The sequence below is a fragment of the Arachis hypogaea genome, chromosome 16, assembly GCF_003086295.3.
Source record: "Arachis hypogaea cultivar Tifrunner chromosome 16, arahy.Tifrunner.gnm2.J5K5, whole genome shotgun sequence".
Classification (NCBI taxonomy): domain Eukaryota; kingdom Viridiplantae; phylum Streptophyta; class Magnoliopsida; order Fabales; family Fabaceae; genus Arachis; species Arachis hypogaea.
The window spans coordinates 77,205,584-77,221,767 of record NC_092051.1 but is presented as its reverse complement, the minus strand read 5'-3'; the positions used below and the strand labels follow the sequence as shown (position 1 = coordinate 77,221,767).

Below are 16,184 nucleotides of genomic sequence, written 5' to 3'. Positions count from 1 at the left end.
CTTTCAAGAGCCAACATATTTAACATTATTAAACAACAACTTCAAAAGACATATGCACTATTCAAGCATACATTCAGAAAACAAGAAGCATTGTCACCACATCAATATAATTAAACTAAGTTCAAGGATAAATTCGAAACTCATGTACTTCTTGTTCTTTTGAATTAAAACAGTTTTCATTTAAGAGAGGTGATGGATTCATAGGACATTTATAACTTTAAGACAAAGTTACTAACTACTAATGATCATGTAATGAAGACACAAACATAGATAAGCACATAACATAGAAAATGAAAAACAGAGAAAGTAAGAACAAGGAATGAGTCCACCTTAGTGATGTCCTTGAGCTCTTCTATGTCTCTTCCTTGCCTTGGCTGCTCCTCCTTCATTGCTTTTAGATCTTCTCTGATTTCATGAAGGATGATGGAGTGCTCTTCATGTTCCACCCTTAGTTGCTTCCAATAATTGTGTGGAAGAAAATGTATCCCCTGAGGTATCTCAGGGATCTCTTGATTTGCAGTTAAATGTTTTACCACTGAGCTATAGACCCTTGATGGAAGCTTTTGTCTTCCCTTTCCTCTTTCTAGAGGTTTCTCTGGCCTTAGGTGCCATCAATGGTTATGGAAAAAAACAAAAAAGCTATGCTTTTACCACACCAAACTTAGAATGTTGTTCGCCCTCGAGCAAAAGAAGAAAGAATAGAAGAATAAGAAGAAGATATGGAGGAGATAGATGGGAGTGTGTATTCGGCTATATGGGTGAGATTGGGTGGGAGAGAGATGTTGAATTTTGAAGGTAGTGGGTGTATGGATGTGAGTGGTAAATGGAAAGTAGAAGGGATGATCATGAATGGGAAGAGAGATGATGAGGTAGGTGGGGATACTGTGGGGTCCACAGATCCTGAGGTGTCAAGGCATTTACATCCCTGCACCAATTTAGGCATGCAAAATGCCCTTGCACACAACTCTGGGCGTTCAGCGCCAGGTTGGTGCCCATTTTGGGCGTTCAATGCCCCTTTGCTACCATTTCTGGTGTTGAACGCCAGAACCATGCTTGTTCTGGGCGTTCAGCGCCAGGATGCTCCCATTCTGGGCGTTCAGCGCCAGAACTATGCTCTGTTCCGGCGCTGAACGCCAGACAGATGCTCCTCCAGGGTGCGATTTTTCTTCTGCTGTTTTTGATTCCGTTTTCAATTTTTATATTTGTTTTGTGACTCCACATGATCATGACCCTAAGAAAACAATAAAAATAAGAATTAGATAAACATTGGGTTGCCTCCCAACAAGCGCTTCTTTAATGTCAATAGCTTGACAGTGGGCTCTCATGGAGCCTCACAGATGTGCAGAGCTTTGTTGAGACTCTCCAACACCAAATTTAGAGTTTGGATATGGGAGTTCAACACCAAACTTAGAGTTTGGTTGTGGTCTCCCAACACCAAACTTAGAGTTTGACTGTGGGGGCTCTGGTTGACTCTGCTTGGAGAGAAGCTTTTTCTGCTTCCTCTCCATGGTTGCAGAGGGAGATCCTTGAGTTTTGAATACAAGGGAGTTCTCATTCCATTGAAGGAATATTTCACCTCTGTCAACATCAATCACAGCTCTTGCTGTGGCCAGGAAAGGTCTTCCCAGGATGATGGATTCATCCTCTTCCTTTCCAGTATCCAGGACTATGAAATCAGTAGGTATGTAAAGGCCCTCAACCTTTACTAATACGTCCTCTACTTGTCCATATGCCTATTTTCTTGAGCTGTCTGCCATCTCTAGTGAGATTTTAGCAGCCTGCACCCCATAGATTCCCAGTTTCTCTATTACAGAGAGGGGCATGAGGTTTATTCCTGAACCAAGGTCACACAGAGCCTTAAAGATCATGGTGCCTATGGTACAGGGTATTATGAACTTTCCAGGATCCTGTCTCTTCTGAGGCAATGTCAGTTGATCCAGATCACTTAGTTCATTGATGAACAAGGGAGGTTCAACTTCCCAAGCATCAATGCCAAATAATTTGGCATTCAGCTTCATGATTGCACCAAGAAACTTGGCAGTTTGCTCTTTAGTGACATCCTCATTCTCTTCAGAAGAGGAATACTCATCAGAGCTCATGAAGGGCATAAGGAGGTTCAATGGAATCTCTATGGTCTCTAGATGAGCCTCAGAGTCCTTTGGTTCCTCAGAGGGAAGCTCCTTATTGGTCACTGGACGTCCCAGGAGGTCTTCCTCCTTGGGATTCACGTCCTTTCCTCTCCTCACAGGTTCGGCCATGGCACTTATGTCAATAGCCTTGCACTCTCCTTTTGGATTATCTTCTGTATTGCTTGGGAGAGTACTAGGAGGGATTTCAGTGATCCTTTTACTCAGCTGGCCCACTTGTGCTTCCAAATTTCTAATGGAAGATCTTGTTTCATTCATGAAACTTACAGTGGCCTTAGATAGATCAGAGACTAGATTTGCTAAATTAGAAGCATTTTGTTCAGAGTTCTCTGTCTGTTGCTAAGTTGATGATGGAAAAGGCTTGCTATTGCTAAACCTGTTTCTTCCACCATTATTAAAGCCTTGTTGAGGCTTTTGATCCTTCCATGAGAAATTTGGATGATTTCTCCATGTTGAGTTATAGGTGTTTCCATAAGGTTCACCTAAGTAATTTACCTCTGCTATTGCAGGGTTCTCAGGATCATAGGCTTCTTCTTCAGAAGATGCCTCTTGAGTACTGTTGGATGCAGCTTGCATTCCATGCAGACTCTGAGAAATCATATTGACTTGCTGAGTCAATATTTTATTCTGAGCCAATATGGCATTCAGAGTATCAACCTCAAGAACTCCCTTCTTCATAGGCGTCCCATTACTCACAGGATTCCTTTCAGAAGTGTACATGAACTGGTTATTAGCAACCATGTCAATGAGTTCTTGAGCTTCTGCAGGCGTTTTCTTTAGGTGAATGGATCCACCTGCAGAAGTGTCCAGTGACATCTTTGATAGCTCAGATAAACCATCATAGAATATATCCAGGATGGTCCATTCTGAAAGCATGTCAGAAGGACACTTTTTGGTCAACTGTTTGTATCTTTCCCAAGCTTCATAGAGAGATTCACCTTCTTTCTGTCTGAAGGTTTGAACATCAGCTCTAAGCTTGCTCAGCTTTTGAGGAGGAAAGTACTTGGCTAAGAAAGCCGTGACCAGCTTATCCCAAGAGTTCAGGCTGTCTTTAGGTTGAGAATCCAACCATAATCTAGCTCTGTCTCTTACAGCAAAAGGGAAAAGCATGAGCCTGTAGACTTCAGGATCTATTCCATTAGTCTTAACAGTATCACATATCTGCAAGAATTCAGTTAAGAACTGAAAAGGATCTTCAGATGGAAGTCCATGAAACTTGCAGTTCTGCTGCATCAGAGAAACTAATTGAGGTTTCAGCTCAAAGTTGTTTGCTCCAATGGCAGGAATGGAGATGCTTCTTCCATGTAAATTGGAATTAGGTGCAGTGAAGTCACCAAGCATCTTCCTTATATTATTATTATTTTCGGCTGCCATCTCCTCTGCCTGTTCGAAAATTTCTGAAAGGTTATCTCTGGATTGTTGTATTTTAGTTTCTCTTAATTTTCTCTTCAGAGTCCTTTCAGGTTCTGGATCTGCTTCCACAAGAATGTTCTTATCCTTGCTCCTGCTCTTATGACAAAGAAGAGGGCACAGAAAAATAATAATAATAATAGAGATTCTCTTTACCACAGTATAGAGGTTTCCTTATGTAAGTGGAAGAAAAGAGAAGGAGATAAAGAATGTAATATAAAGGAAGAAACACAACTGTGAGAATGGAAGAGATGTGAGATGAGATGTTAGGATATGAATGAATAAATAGAATAGGATGGGGGAGGTATAATTTTCGAAAATTATTTTTGAAAAGGAGTTAGTGATTTTTGAAAATAGTTTTTGAAAATTGTTAGTATTTTTTTTTTCGAAAATTTTTTTGAAATAAAAATAAAAATAAAATAATTAGTTAATTAAAAAGAAATTTTTGAAAAAGGGGGAGATATTTTCGAAAAATGAGAGAGAGAGTTAGTTAGGTGGTTTTGAAAAAGTTAAGAAACAAACAAAAAGTTAGTTAGTTAGTTGAAACAAACTTTTGAAAAGATAAGAGGTTAGGAAGTTAGAAAAGATATTTTGAAAAGATATTTTTGAAAAAAATAAGATAAGAAGATATTTTTGAAAAGATATGATAGAAATTAGTTTTTTTGAAAAAGATTTGATTTTTAAAATCTCAATTAATGACTTGATTCATAAGAAATCACAAGATATGATTCTAGAACTCAAAGTTTGAATCTTTCTTAACAAGCAAGTAACAAACTTCAAATTTTTGAATCAAAACATTAATTGATTATGTTATTTTCGAAAATTTGGTATAAAAATAAGAAAAAGATTTTTGAAAACTATTTTTTTGAAATTTTCGAAAATAACTAATAATTTTGAAAAAGATTTGATTTTTGAAAAAGATTTTGAAAAAGATAAGATTTTCAAATTGAAAATTTGATTTGACTCATGAGAAACAACTTGATTTTTAAAAATTTTTGAAAAAGTCAACTCAATTTTCGAATTTGATGAGAGAAAAAGGGGAAAGATATTTTTTTGATTTTTGAATTTTTATGATGCAAGGGAAAAACACAAAAAAAATGCAATGCATGAAATTTTTTAGATCAAAACATGTGATGCATGCAAGAATGCTATGAATGTCAAGATGAACACCAAGAACACTATGAATGTCATGATGAACATCAAGAACATAATTTTGAAAAATTTTTAATGCAAAGAAAACATGCAAGACACCAAACTTAGAATTCTTTAATGCTTACGCACTAAGAATTCCAGAATGCATATGATAAACATGAAAAGACACAAAACAAAAAATCATCAAGATCAAACAAGAAGACTTACCAAGAACAACTTGAAGATCATGAAGAACACTATGAATGCATGATATTTTCGAAAAATACAAGATGCACATGCAATTGACACCAAACTTATTATATGACTCAAGACTCAAACAAGAAACATGAAATATTTTTGATTTTTATGATTTTCTAATTTTTTTGGTATTTTTCGAAAATTATATGAAAAAGGAAAATAAGGATTCCAAAATTTTTAATATGAACTCTAGGAATCTTGCATTCTTAGTCTAAAGCTTCAGTCCAGGAATTAGACATGGCTCACTAGCCAGCCAAGCTTCAGCATTTAACTCTCATGCATACAACAGCAAATTTTATTGGCAACAACTAACTTGCTCTTGTGATGATGATTAGGAAGCCTCAGTCCAAAAGAATTTAGACATGGCTTTGCAGCCAGCCAGGCTTCACATGCTTCATGAAACACTAGAATTCATTCTTAAAAATTTTGAATAAAATTTTTGAAAACATTTTTATTTTATTTTTTTTTCAAAAACAAAAGAGAAATTTTTTTGAGAATATTTTTGAAAGATTTTTTAAAAGAAAACGAAAAGAAAGTTACCCAATCTGAGCAACAAGATGAACCGTCAGTTGTCCATACACGAACAATCCCCGGCAACGGCACCAAAAACTTGGTGCTGTTGCCGGATCAAAAGGGAATCTGGCACTGATGTTACCGGACCAAAAGCTTGCCGAAAACTCAAACAATCCCCGGCAACGGCGCCAAAAACTTGGTGTTGTTGCCGGGATTGGGATCTCAGACGATTCTTGGCGCCAAACAGGAACAATTAAGTCCCCGGCAACGGCGCCAAAAACATGGTGCACGAAATTGTGATGTCCAGGCTCAAACAATCCCCGGCAACGGCGCCAAAAACTTGGTGCACGAAATTGTGATCTCCAGGCTCGAACAAATCCTGGTAATGGCTTCAAAGCTTGGTGCTCTGATCTTAATTCATAATCGTCACAACTTCGATACAACTAACCAGCAAGTGCACTGGGTCGTCCAAGTAATACCTTACGTGAGTAAGGGTCGAATCCCACGGAGATTGTTGGTATGAAGCAAGCTATGGTCACCTTGCAAATCTCAGTCAGGCGGATTTAAACATGATATTTTATTAGATTCAAATAAACAATAAAAGGGATAGATATACTTATGTAAATCTTTGGTAAGAATTTCAGATAAGCGAATGGAGATACTTTTCGTTCCTCTGAACCTCTGCTTTCCTGCTATCTTCATCCAATCAGTCTTACTCCTTTCCATGGCTGGCTTTATGTGATACATCACCACTGTCAACGGCTACTTTCGGTCATCTCACGGGAAAATGATCCAATGCCCTGTCACGGCACGGCTAATCGTCTGGAGGCATCACCCTTGTCAATGGCTTCATCTTATCCTCTCAGTGAATAATATGCTCACGCACCCTGTCACGGCACGGCTATTCATCTGTCGGTTCTCGATCATGCTGGAATAGGATTTACTATCCTTTTGCGTCTGTCACTAACGCCCTGCAATCGCGAGTTAGGAGCTCGTCACAGTCATTCAATCATTGAATCCTACTCGGAATACCACAGACAAGGTTTAGACTTTCCGGATTCTCTTGAATGCCGCCATCATTCTAGCTTACGCCACGAAGATTCTGGTTAGGAGATCTAAGAGATATTCATTCTAGCTTATTTCATGTAGAATAGAAGTGTTTGTGAGGCACGCGTTCATAAGGGAGAAGGATGATGAGCGTCACACATAATCATCACCTTCATCACGTTCTTGGGTGCGAATGGATATCTTAGAAGAGAAATAAGAAGAATTGAATAGAAAACAGAAGTACTTTGCATTAATCTTTGAGGAACAGCAGAGCTCCACACCTTAATCTATGGAGTGTAGAAACTCTACCGTTGAAAATACATAAGTGAAAGGTCCAGGCATGGCCGAGATGGCCAGCCCCCTAAAACGTGATCAAAGGATCATAAGGTAATCCAAAGATGTCTAATACAATAGTAAGAGGTCCTATTTATAATAAACTAGTTACTAGGGTTTACATGAGTAAGTAATTGATGCATAAATCCACTTCCGGGGCCCACTTGGTGTGTGTTTGGGCTGAGCTTAAGTGTTGCACGTGCAGAGGCCATTTGTGGAGTTGAACGCCAGTTTCTGTGCCAGTTTGGGCGTTCAACTCTGGTTTTGGATCCTTTTTTGGCGCTGGACGTCAGATTTGGGCAGAAGGCTGGTGTTGAACGCCAGTTTACGTCGTCAATTCTTGGCCAAAGTATGGACTATTATATATTTCTGGAAAGCCCTGGATGTCTACTTTCCAACGCAATTGGAAGCGCGCCATTTCGAGTTCTGTAGCTCCAGAAAAGCCACTTTGATTGCAGGGAGGTCAGAATCCAACAGCATCAGCAGTCCTTTTTCAACCTCTGAATCTGATTTCTGCTCAAGTCCCTCAATTTCAGCCAGAAAATACCTGAAATCACAGAAAAACACACAAACTCATAGTAAAGTCCAGAAATGTGAATTTAACATAAAAACTAATGAAAACATCCCTAAAAGTAACTAGATCCTACTAAAAACATACTAAAAACAATGTCAAAAAGCGTATAAATTATCCGCTCATCACAATACAGAAGAGAATCCAAAAGGAGAGTGCAAGGCCATTGACATAAGCACCATGGCCGAACCTGTAAGGGAAGGAGAGGACGTGAATCCCAAGGAGGAAGACCTCCTGGGACGTCTAGTGATCAATAAGGAGCTTCCCTCTGAGGAACCAAAGGACTCTGAGGCTCATCTAGAGACCATAGAGATTCTATTGAACCTCCTTATGCCCTTCATGAGCTCTGATGAGTATTCCTCTTCTGAAGAGAATGAAGATGTTACTAAAGAGCAAACTGCCAAGTTTCTTGGTGCAATCATGAAGCTAAATGCCAAATTATTTGGTATTGAGACTTGGGAAGATGAACCTCCCTTGTTCATCAATGAACTAAGTGATCTGGATCAACTGACATTACCTTAGAAGAGACAGGATCCTGGAAAGTTCATAATACCTTGTACCATAGGCACCATGATCTTCAAGGCTCTGTGTGACCTTGGTTCAGGGATAAACCTCATGCCCCTCTCTGTAATAGAGAAACTGGGAATCTATGGGGTGCAAGCTGCTAAAATCTCATTAGAGATGGCAGATAATTCCAGATAACAGGCTTATGGACAAGTAGAGGACGTATTAGTAAAGGTTGAAGGCCTTTACATCCCTGCTGATTTCATAGTCCTGGATACTGGAAAGGAAGAGGATGAATCCATCATCTTGGGAAGACCTTTTCTAGCCACAGCAAGAGTTGTGATTGATGTGGACAGAGGAGAATTGATCCTTCAATTGAATGAGGACAACCTTGTGTTTACAACTCAAGGATCTCTCTCTGCATCCATGGAGAGGAAGCAGAAGAAGCTTCTCTCAAAGCAGAGTCAAACAAAGCCCCCACAGTCAAACTCTAAGTTTGGTGTTGGGAGGCCACAACCAAACTCTAAGTTTGGTGTTGAACTCCCATATCCAAACTCTAAGTTTGGTGTTGGAGAGTTTCAACAATGCTCTGAACATCTGTGAGGCTCCATGAGAGCCCACTGTCAAGCTATTGACACTAAAGAAGCGCTTATTGGGAGGCAACCCAATTTTTATTTATCTAACTATATTTTTCTTAGTTATATGTCTTTCTAGGTTCATGATCATGTGGAGTCACAAAATAAATATAAAAAAATTGAAAACAGAATCAAAAACAGCAGAAGAAAAATCACACCCTGGAGGAAGCACTTGTCTGGCGTTCAACGCCAGAACAGAGCATGGTTCTGGCGCTGAACGCCCAAAAAGGGCAGCATCCTGGCGCTGAACGCCCAGAACAAGCATGGTTCTGGCGTTCAACGCCAGAAATGGCTATTAAATGGGCGTTGAACGCCCAAAATGGGCACCAACCTGGCGTTGAACGCCCAGAGTTGTGTGCAAGGGCATTTTGCATGCCTAAATTGGTGCAGAGATGTAAATGCCTTGACACCTCAAGATCTGTGTACCCCATAGGATCATCTCAGGATCTGTGGACCCCACAGGATCACTTAAGGATCTGTGGACCCCACAGAATCCACACCTACCTCTACTCACTTCTTCTCATCCCTCACCACTCTCTTTCACACAATCCCATAAACACTCTTCCCCATAAACCTACCTCATAAACTCCACCTACCTTCAAAATTCAAAACCAATTTCCCACCCAAACCCACCCTAAATGGCCGAACCTTAACCCCCCTCCCTCCCCTATATATAGCCCTCCATTATTCTTCATTTTCACACAACACAACCTTCTCCTCTCTACTTGGCCGAAACACACTTCACCCCTCTTCTCCATATTTTCTTCTTCTTCTTCCTCTATTCTTTCTTTTATTGCTCGAGGGCGAGCAATATTCTAAGTTTGGTGTGGTAAAAGCATAAGCTTTTTGTTTTTCCATTACCATTGATGGCACCTAAGACCAGAGAATCCTCTAGAAAGGGGAAAGGGAAGACAAAAGCTTCCACCTCTGAGTCATGGGAGATGGAAAGGTTCATCTCCAAAGCCCATCAAGACCACTTCTATGATGTTGTGGCCAAGAAAAAGGTGATCCCTGAGGTCCCTTTCAAACTCAAAAGAAATGAGTATCCGGAGATCCGACATGAAATTCAAAGAAGAGGTTGGGAAGTTCTAACAAATCCCATCCAACAAGTCGGCATCCTAATGGTTCAAGAGTTCTATGCCAATGCATGGATCACCAAGAACCATGATCAAAGTAAGAACCCGGATCCAAAGAACTACGTTACAATGGTTCGGGGGAAATACTTAGATTTTAGTCCGGAGAATGTGAGGTTGGCGCTCAACTTGCCCATAATGCAAGGAGATGAATGCCCCTACACTAGAAGGGTCAACTTTAATCAAAGGTTGGACCAAGTCCTTATGGACATATGTGTGGAAGGAGCTCAATGGAAGATTGACTCCAAAGGCAAGCCGGTTCAACTAAGAAGATTGGACCTCAAGCCTGTGGCTAGAGGATGGTTGGAGTTCATTCAATGCTCAATCATTCCCACTAGCAACCGATCTGAATTTACTGTGGATCGGGCCATCATGATTCATAGCATCATGATTGGAGAGGAAATAGAAGTTCATGAAGTCATCTCTAATGAACTCTACAAAATAGCCGAAAAGTCATCCCCCATGGCAAGGCTAGCTTTTCCTCATCTTATCTGCCATCTATGTTACTCAGCTGGAGCTTTCATAGAAGGAGACATTCCTATTAAGGAAGAGAAGCCCATCACTAAGAAAAAGATGGAGCAAGCAAGAGAGCCCATTCATGAAGCTCAAGAGGCGCAGGAAGCTCATTACCATGAGATCCCGGAGATGCCTCAAATGCATTTTCCTCCACAAAACTATTGGGAGCAAATCAACACCTCCCTAGGAGAATTAAGTGCCAACATGGGAAAATTAAGGGTGGAACATCAAGAGCACTCCATCATGCTTCATGAAGTAAGAGAAGATCAAAAAGCAACGAGGGAGGAGCAACAAAGACAAGGAAGAGACATAGAAGAGCTCAAAGACATCATTGGTTCCTCAAGGAGGAAACGCCACCATCACTAAGGTGGACTCATTCCTTGTTCTTACTTTCTCTGTTTTTCGTTTTCTATGTTATGTGCTTATCTATGTTTGTATCTTCATTACATGATCATTAGTAGTTAGTAACTATGTCTTAAAGTTATGAATGTCCTATGAATCCATCACCTCTCTTAAATAAAAACTGTTTTAATTCAAAAGAACAAGAAGTACATGAGTTTCGAATTTATCCTTGAACTTAGTTTAATTATATTGATGTGGTGACAATGCTTCTTGTTTTCTGAATGTATGCTTAAACAGTGCATATGTCTTTTGAAGTTGTTGTTTAAGAATGTTAAATATGTTGGCTCTTGAAAGAATGATGACTAGGAGACATGTTATTTGATAATCTGAAAAATCATAAAAATGATTCTTGAAGCAAGAAAAAGCAGCAAAGAACAAAGCTTGCAGAAAAAAAAAATAGGCGAAAAAAAAATAGAAAGAGAAAGAAAAAACAAGTAGAAAAAGCCAAAAGCTCTTAAAACCAAGAGGCAAGAGCAAAAAGCCAATAACCTTTAAAACCAAAAGGCAAGGGCAAATAAAAAGGATCCCAAGGCTTTGAGCATCAGTGGATAGGAGGGCCTAAAGGAATAAAATCCTGGCCTAAGCGGCTAAACCAAGCTGTCCCTAACCATGTGCTTGTGGCGTGAAGGTGTCCAGTGAAAACTTGAGACTGAGCGGTTAAAGTCAAGGTCCAAAGCAAAAGAAGAGTGTGCTTAAGAACCCTGGACACCTCTAATTGGGGACTTTAGCAAAGCTGAGTCACAATCTGAAAAGGTTCACCCAATTATGTGTCTATGGCATTTATGTATCCGGTGGTAATACTGGAAAACAAAGTGCTTAGGGCCACGGCCAAGACTCATAAAATAGTTGTGTTCAAGAATCATCATACTGAACTAGGAGAGTCAATAACACTATCTGAACTCTGAGTTCCTATAGATGCCAATCATTTTGAACCTCAATGGATAAAGTGAGATGCCAAAACTATTCAAGAGGCAAAAATCTACAAGTCCCGCTCATATGATTGAAGCTATGTTTCATTGATAGTTTGGAATTTATAGTATATTCTCTTCTTTTTATCCTATTTGATTTTCAGTTGCTTGGGGACAAGCAACAATTTAAGTTTGGTGTTGTGATGAGCGGATAATTTATACGCTTTTTGGCATTGTTTTTAGTATGTTTTTAGTAGAATCTTGTTACTTTTAGGGATGTTTTTATTAGTTTTTATGTTAAATTCACATTTCTGGACTTTACTATGAGTTTGTGTGTTTTTCTGTGATTTCAGGTATTTTCTGGCTGAAATTGAGGGATTTGAGCAAAAATCAGATTCAGAGGTTGAAGAAGGACTGCTGATGCTGTTGGATTCTGACCTCCCTGCACTCAAAATGGATTTTCTGGAGCTAAAGAACTCGAAATGGCATGCTTCCAATTCGTTGGAAAGTAGACATCCAAGGCTTTCTAGTAATGTATAATAGTCCATACTTTGCCCAAGTTTAGATGACGCAAACTGGCGTTCAACGCCAGCTCTCTTCCCAATTCGGGAGTTCAGCGCCAGAAAGGGATCAAAAACCAGAATTGAACGCCAGAAATGGATCAAAACCTAGCGTTCAACTCCACAAATGGCCTCTGCACGTGGAAAGTTAAAGCTCAGCCCAAGCACACACTAAGTGGGCCCCGGAAGTGGATTTATGATCAATTACTTACTTCTGTAAACCCTAGTAGCTAGTTTATTATAAATATGTCATTTCACTATTGTATTTGATATCTTTTGATCCTGGATTGTATTTTGATCCTGTGATCTTGTTTTGGGGGCTGGCCATCTCAGCCATGCCTGGACCTTTCACTTATGTATTTTCAACGGTAGAGTTTCTACACTCCATAGATTAAGGTGTGGAGCTCTGCTGTTCCTCAAAGATTAATGCAAAGTACTACTGTTTTCTATTCAATTCATCCTATTTCGCTTCTAAGATATTCATTCGCTCTTCAAGCTGAATGTGATGAACATGACAATCATCATCATTCCCTATGAACGCGTGCCTGACAACCACTCCCGTTCTACCTTCGACTGAATGAGTATCTCTTAGATCTCTTAATCGGAATCTTCGTGGTGTAAGCTAGAATGATGGCGGCATTCAAGAGAATCCGGAAAGTCTAAACCTTGTCTGTGGTATTCCGAGTAGGATTCAATGATTGAATGACTGTGACGAGCTTCAAACTTGCGATTGCCGGGCGTAGTGACAGACGCAAAAGGATAGTAAATCCTATTCTAGCATGATCGAGAACCGACAGATGAATAGCCGTGCCGTGAAAGGGTGCGTTGACCATTTTCACTGAGAGGATAAGATGAAACCATTGACAAGGGTGATGCCTCCAGACGATTAGCCATGCCGTGACAGGGCATTTGGATAATTTTCCCGAGATAAGACCGAAAGTAGCCATTGACAGTGGTGATGTATCACATAAAGCCAGCCATGGAAAGGAGTGAGACGGATTGGATGAAGATAGCAGGAAAGCAGAGGTTCAGAGGAATGAAAGCATATCTATTCGCTTATCTGAAATTCTCACCAATGATTTACATAAGTATTTCTATCCCTGTTTTATTAATTATTTTCAAAAACCCCATTACTATTTTATATCCGTCTGACTGAGATTTACAAGGTGACCATAGCTTGCTTCATACCAACAATCTCTGTGGGATTCGACCCTTACTCACGTAAGGTATTACTTGGACGACCCAGTGCATTTGCTGGTTAGTTGTGCGAAGTTGTGAACCATGGTATTGGCATCATGTTTTTGGCGCCATTACCAGGGAAAGAAAGAGCGATGAATTTTACATAATCAAAGTGTAATCACAATTTTTGCGCACCAAGTTTTTGGTGCCGTTGCCTGGGATTGTTCGAGTTTGGACATCTGACGGTTCATCCTGTTGCCCAGATTAGGTAATTTTCTTTTTGTTTTGTCTTCAAAAAAAAAGTTTTCAAAAAAAAAAATTTCTTTCAAAAATTTTTCTTTTGTTTTCGAAAAAAAATAAAAATGTTTTCAAAAATATATTTTTCTTCAGAATTTCTAAGAATGAATTCTAGTGTTTCACGAAGCATGCGAAGCCTGGCTGGCTGTAAAGCCATGTCTAAATTCATTTGGACTGAGGCTTGCAATTTGTTATCAAGAGCAAGCTAGTTGTTGCTAATCCACCTGCTGCTGTTCCTGATTTACCTGCTGAAGCTTGGCTGGCCATTGGCCATGTCTAGTGTTTTGGACCGGAGCTTTCATTGAAAGCTTGGCTGGCTAGTGAGCCATGTCTAATTCCTGGACTAAAGCTTTAGACTAACATGGCAAGATTCCTGGAATTCATATTAAAAATTTTGGAATCCTTATTTTTTCTTTTACAAATAATTTTCGAAAAAAAAAATCCAAAAAAATTAGAAAATAAAAAAAAAATATTTTTCTGTTTCTTGTTTGAGTCTTGAGTCATGTTATAAGTTTGGTGTCAATTGCATGTGCATCTTGCATTTTTTTCGAAAATTTCATGCATTCATAGTGTTCTTCACGATCTTCAAGCTGTTCTTGGTAAGTCTTCTTGTTTGATCTTTGCATTTGCATGTTTTGTGTCTTTTCTTGTTTTTCATATGCATTCTTGAATTCTTAGTGCCTAAGCATTAAAGAATTCTAAGTTTGGTGTCTTGCATGTTTTCTTTGCATTAAAAATTTTTCAAAAATGTGTTCTTGATGTTCATCATGATCTTCATAGTGTTCTTGGTGTTCATCTTGACATTCATAGCATTCTTGCATGCATTCATTGTTTTGAACCATAACTTTCATGCATTGCATCATTTTTCTTGTTTTTCTCTTTCATCATAAAAATTCAAAAATAAAAAAAAAATATCTTCCCCTTTTTCTCTCATAATTTTGAAAATTAGATTTGACTTTTTCAAATATTTTAAAATCTAGTTGTTTTTATGAGTCAAATCAAATTTTCAATTTAAAAATCTCATCTTTTTCAAAATCTTTTTCAAAAAAAAATCAAATCTTTTTCATTTTTCTTAGTTATTTTCGAAAATTCCAAAAATATTTTTCAAAAATCTTTTTCTTATTTTTATACCAAATTTTCAAAAATAACATAAATAATTAATGTTTTGATTCAAAAATTTCAAGTTTGTTACTTGCTTGATAAGAAAGATTCAAACTTTAAGTTCTAGAATCATATTTTTTGATTTCTTGTGAATCAAGTCATTAATTGTGATTTTAAAAATCAAATCTTTTTCAAAACTAATTTCAATCATATCTTTTCAAAAATATCTTTTTATCTTATCTTTTTCAAAATCATATCTTTTTCAAAAATTTGATTTCAAAATATCTTTTCCAACTTCCTATCTTCTTATCTTTTCAAAATTTGTTTCAACTAACTAACTAACTTTTTGTTTGTTTCTTATCTTTTTCAAAACTACCTAACTAACTCTCTCTCTCTAATTTTCGAAAATATCTTCCCCCTTTTTCAAAAATTTCTTTTTAATAAACTAATTATTATTTTTTTTGAATTTTTGAAAAACTACTAACCTTTTTCAAAACTATTTTCGAAAATCACTAACTCTTTTTCAAAAATTATTTTCGAAAATCCTTCTCCCTCATCTCCTTCTATTTATTTATTCATCTACTAACATCTCTTCCTCACATCACCAAAAATCCGAACCCTCTCTCTCTCTCTGAGTTCAGATTTTCTTCTTCTTTTCTTCCACTAACAATAAGGAACCTCTTTACTGTGACATAAAGGATTCCTCTTCTTTTCTTGTTTTCTTCTCTTTCTTATGAGCAGGAACAAGGAAAAAGGCATTCTTGTTAAAGCTGATCTAGAACCTGAAAGGACTCTAAAGAGAAAACTAAGAGAAGGGATAAGAAAAATTAGGATTGGGGAAGACAAGATAAGATATCTGGCGCTGATCTGGATAAACTGTACGTCGCATGTGACGCGGATGCGTGGTGCACATGTTTGCGTGGTTTGTGATAATTTCAGGTGACGCGAACGCGTGGGTCACGCGTTTGCGTGATACGGCTTGTGCTTCCAGCACCATTCGAGCCCTACTCCATCATAACTTGTTGCCATATACCTCTTTACGTCGACTTTGCAAGGTCACGCGTGCTTGTGGATGACGCGCACATGTGGGAGGCTATTTTTCAACTGACGCGGACGCGTCAGCGACGCGTTTGCGTGGGCATGTTTGTGCCTAAGGCATGCCTCTAGCCACGCTCTTGCGTGACTCTCTGCTTTTTTTCTTCTTGTTTCGAAAACACATATGACGCGGATGCTTCAACGACGCTTACGCGTCGTGTGCTCCTTTTTTTTTATGCAGTATGTAAATGCAGATGCAGACTATATGCAGAGATTATGAGAAGAGTCATTAACAAAAACAAAGTAGAATAAAATAAAACAAAAATAATACTGAAACTGAACGATCATACCATGGTGGGTTGTCTCCCACCTAGCACTTTGCTTTTACGTCCTTAAGTTGGACGTCTTCAGGCTCATTCTGCTTCTGTTGGTGGGTCTTCCAAGAGGAAAACCTCTTGTTCTTTGTGATCCTTCATCTTTTCTCCATGATAAAGCTTTAAGCGA

The 16,184-nt window shown here is 38.6% G+C and overlaps 1 non-coding gene across 1 annotated transcript; it reads left to right on the top strand.

Moving 5' to 3' along the window:
• Nucleotides 1-3,017: 3,017 nt before the first annotated feature.
• LOC112761905 (small nucleolar RNA R71) lies at nt 3,018-3,125 on the top strand. The gene has a single exon (XR_003182275.1). It is a non-coding gene; the product is annotated as a small nucleolar RNA R71 (small nucleolar RNA).
• Nucleotides 3,126-16,184: the final 13,059 nt, after the last annotated feature.